This window comes from Myzus persicae, unplaced genomic scaffold (assembly GCF_001856785.1).
Source record: "Myzus persicae strain clone G006 unplaced genomic scaffold, MPER_G0061.0, whole genome shotgun sequence".
Taxonomy (NCBI): domain Eukaryota; kingdom Metazoa; phylum Arthropoda; class Insecta; order Hemiptera; family Aphididae; genus Myzus; species Myzus persicae.
The window spans coordinates 3,828-8,579 of NW_019101570.1; the positions used below are offsets into that span (position 1 = coordinate 3,828).

At 28.3% G+C, this 4,752-nt stretch overlaps 1 long non-coding RNA gene across 1 annotated transcript; it reads left to right on the forward strand.

Annotated features, from left to right (window-relative positions):
• Positions 1–308: 308 nt before the first annotated feature.
• On the forward strand, positions 309–1,134 carry LOC111029733. Its single transcript, XR_002604039.1, has 3 exons — positions 309–364; positions 499–595; positions 1,034–1,134. It is a non-coding gene; the product is annotated as an uncharacterized LOC111029733 (long non-coding RNA).
• Positions 1,135–4,752: the final 3,618 nt, after the last annotated feature.

Genomic DNA, 4,752 nt, shown 5'->3' on the forward strand with positions numbered 1-4,752 from the left:
ATCTATTGTAACATTTTTAATTAAAAAAAAAAAAACATAATTTATTATAGTTACATCGTTGTTATTTAAATGTTAAAATAAATTATGTTTTTTGTTAAAAATATAAGGAAAATATGCGCTTACGGTGTTCACCATGTACTTAACTTAACAACGTCATTAATTTATAATAATAGATAAATTATAAATTCTAATATAATTTATAAATTATTGTAGTTAATTGTTAACAAGAAGTAATTAGTTAGGTATGAATCAACAAAATGTGGTAGTTATTTAATCATTTTTTCGTGATCATTATAGCTGAGTGCCTTAGTATACCTCTATCTATGGAGAGAACTCGGTGCGAACACGCGTGTTTATACTTATGGTAAGTATAATATTACTTATTTTACGTGGTGGAATAATAAATAGGTTTTTCTATCATTATATTAAATGCATACAATAATTACCACAGTTTAACATTAACTACTGTTGAGTGTTGACCGCTGCATATTTTTTCAGAATCAGGTGTTTGCAATTCAACTGCTCAATGCTAAAAACATTATACATTATTTCGATGGTGAATTTAAAATATTGATGTAGCTACATAATACATCATGTGAGCATACTATTATCAATTGATATAATTTTAATACTTTAATCAATCTAATATCAACATAGATACTAATACCTCATAACTTATAGGTAAAAGAGGAACGAAAATAACATAATTTATATTTTACAGCTAATTTACCAATAAAAATGTTTAATTAAAACAATTTTTCAGTTGTTGGGGACAAAAACTAAATCATATGTAAACCATTTTCTTTTCCAAGAGTTAGTTTAGGTAATAACCAAAAAATGATCAAACATTTTATTATTCCTTTTATGACCTACTCTCCATCACTAAATTATATTCTCGTTTCCAGTACTACAATATATACGCTCAAATGCATATTATCATTCAAACTCGTAGTAATTATTTTATATTATAATGATGTTATATGGTTGATTTGTAAGAAATAAAATAATACAATATTGTTTTCTCTGTTTTCAGGACTTCCGGTTGAAATTGTTCGATAAGCGAATACCAATAAACCATATACAACAATATGTATAACACATGTATAGAAAATTCAAAATACCTACCACTACGATGAGACATGAGTATTACCATTGGTTTCATAATATACTATAGTAATGGTATAATAGTATAATATTATAAAATCAATGGTATGACTCAACTTGGGAACCGTCACAGTCGTCGTGGTTGTTTTCGTGTACAGTCACATTCACTTATCAAGAAAACTGAATGTATTCGCATAATTTGATGAATCACTAGTCAAAAGTATAACACAATTGCACTGAAAATATAAGTGAAAACCAAACTTGACATAATTTCTTTTTGGTTGCAGACCTACTTATATATATGTATGTTTTTGTTTTTCAAAAAATATTCAATCATTAAATACACATTACAGTATTACACAAATAGCAGATAGGCCATTTAAATTTAATTATTTTTCTCTTAAAGTTCATTGCTCTAGCAACATTTTTTTTAGCGTGACGTGTCGAGTTCCAGTTACTCAGTACCATATCGTTAAATTTACATAGTATGTATATATTATGCTATATATAATACATCGAGTATAGACATATAAAAATAATTATAATTCATCTACCTAGTATAATATAACATGTGTTTCCCTGATTATTTTTTTTTTGTTCAAATTCTAGATATACTATTATTATTGATATTTGAATATACAATTTTAAGAAAAAATAGAATTTAATTGTTCTCTGTGCTTCTATATTTGAGTTATTAGTTGTAACTGTTGAGCTTTAATATTTCTTACTAAAAGGTAAATTTAAAAAACAAAAAAGTAAAAATTTTATAAAACGAACTGCATTCTATTGTATATTTTGTTACAACTGTTAGTTTTTGTACAAAAAAATGAACTTGATTTACTCATTCAATGGAAATAATAGTTATATAAAAAGTACTTAAAATTAACATTAGTAGTTCTTGGCTTCCTGCATCTAATTATTTTATAGTAAAAGATTGTTACATACAACTTTTAATTTTATTTCAGAAAATCTATTTAATTTAGATGTATACTTTTATAGTGATAAATGAGAATAGATACATTTTTTTTATAGCCACATAAATAAAATTATTTATTAAATTTCCCCGCTATTTAGTTAACGATAAAATATATACCTATAGTAATACAAATACCTTAAAAAACAATATGGTTCTACGGGCACCAATTATGGGACGATGTCAAAACCTCCAGTCTGAAAAATATTAGATACCTTAAGAACAATAACGAATTCCCCGCTTATCTGAAATCACAACCTTCACGGTATTTTGCATCTAAAAACTGTTCAGGAAGAAGTGAAAAACTTATATAAGAAATTCCACACTCGGCTTGGCACTTATACTGTCTGATCCCTAAAGGATTTTGATAAATATAAATAAATAAAAGCTAACATTATTTGCGCTGACAATTATTAACGACGACTGAAGGGAAGAAATGTCTAGAATCGTGTTATTGATACACATTATTATTGTTATTATTGTTGAATATTCTCTGAACACACACACACACACACACACATAAGCGCGGTAAAGTTCCCCAGGGTTTATATGCGTTTGGAAACAATTGTTGCCTAATAGAAGCTTCCACTTGGCTGCATTCTCAGTTATAGGTACCTACAAAATATATGATATATCATCATTTCAGCGCATTACATTTGATTCTTCTTTTTATTCCTATCTCTCTCAATGACGTATTACGTATGGTTATATCACACGTATATAATATAAGTATTTTAGACAGAATAAGAGACCAAGGAAGAGAAATACAGTGTGTGAGAGAGAGACGGTGAGAAAGATGGGAGAAACAAAAATAAAAAAAGTACCTAATAAGAGAGCGAAACAAGTTTATACGACAACTCGTTATTTGACTCCGAGTTCAGTGCAGTGATAAGGAATTACTGTGCACTGGAGTGTAAAACGCAATAGTGGTTTAGTATACTCTGTTTTTGGTTGCAGCAAAAACGCCCAAGTTCAAATCCAATATAAATAATATTGCTTAAATAATAAATAATATTAGCCTATCAAGAATTGGCAAGAGAACTGGTAACAAGGTAAAGGAATTTACTTGCATAATACAACTTTAACAATTTTAGAATTATTTTGTACCCATCGTTTAATTAAATAAAATATAACCTCAGTGGTTTTCAAAAACGCCGTGTTAAACAGTGTTTATCAGAAAGTTGTTGCCAGTTTTAGACACTTCCGTAGGGGGTTTGCTGTTCTACAGTTATGCGGATCAAACCTGGACGATTATTAACTCTATTTTTTTTTTTAATTTGTCTCTTATATAATGTGTACTTTCATTTAAAGTAATAGTAATAGCGTTTAAAGGTGTGACACAAGTATATATTAATACACCAGAACATCATACCAGCTGATTGTCGGTATAGTCATATATAGAGGTAGATTTGTTTTGATAATATTGATAATGCATAAGATGAGAATCGAACTTTTTTCTGGCCAAGTGTCAGCATTTTGTAATCCAAGCTTAAAAAAATGTACGTGCCAGTAATATGATGGGTAAAAGGTTTTAAAAAAATGACATAACATTGTTTAAATCAGGTGTGTATTTTATTAGTTTTAATCACGATTTAAGATATTTATAGATATACCTTAAATCGTGGTTTTAATGAAACGATAGCAGCGTTGTATCTTAGAAAATCGTTTAGAAGTGAAACTGAAGTCACCATTGAAGTTATCGACTAGTTCCGTAAAAATTACACACCCTATTATTACTAAGAGGTATGGTTTGAAAAAAACTTGTGCCAAGTTACCAAAAATGTATAGGGAAGAACGGCTATTATGTAAGAAAAAATAATTTATACCCTGCAGCTGTAATTAAAATATACGTATTTTTTTTTAAATTGTTGAGAATTGTATGATCTTTCATAGCATAGAAAACTTACTTTTTGAATAACCAACGTATTTTATAGTGAATCAAAATGTTCAAGCGAAGAAAGTTTTTTTACTTTCATCTAAACTTACGACAAGACTAAATTTAAACCAGAAAATATAATTTCGATCAGTTTAATATTATTTTTTCTTCAATTTATAAGATAATTTTTGGCAAAAAGAGTGATTTATACATGATCAAATTTTATAGTCGGTGGGTTTGCTTGATGTAATTTAATAATTTAGTTCGGCGTAGGTGTCCCGTCTTGTAAGTATTGCATATTTGGTAGATAAACTTGAAAAAATTAGTCAAACGCAATAATTCAAAAAAAAAAAATATATATATTTATTAGTAATAAACATTTACACGATGTAAGTTATATATAAATAGTAGGTACATGAAAATATAATGTGAAGAAAAAAAATAAACCGGTCGACAAAATTGTTTGGCTAGAAACATGTCAATAACTAACTGGTCTCAAGGCTAAGCTCACGACCATACAATAAGAGACCTTTTCAAGACAACTATAGTGACCGAACATTTTTAAACTTTATGACAATATATTATTATAATGGCCAGCGTCGGTGTATGCGATAAACCATAAACGTTGTACCTTTTAACAATATGTGCATTATTTGGGATTTATCTTTGGGACGAGTAACGGATCTATCAGTTTTGCCCGAAATTATAATATCCAATAGGGTTTTAAATTTAAACTGCATTGCGTGCAATACGTCTGTCGCCCAGACCAATTCGAGATTAGGTCGTCGTTCGGTTCAAG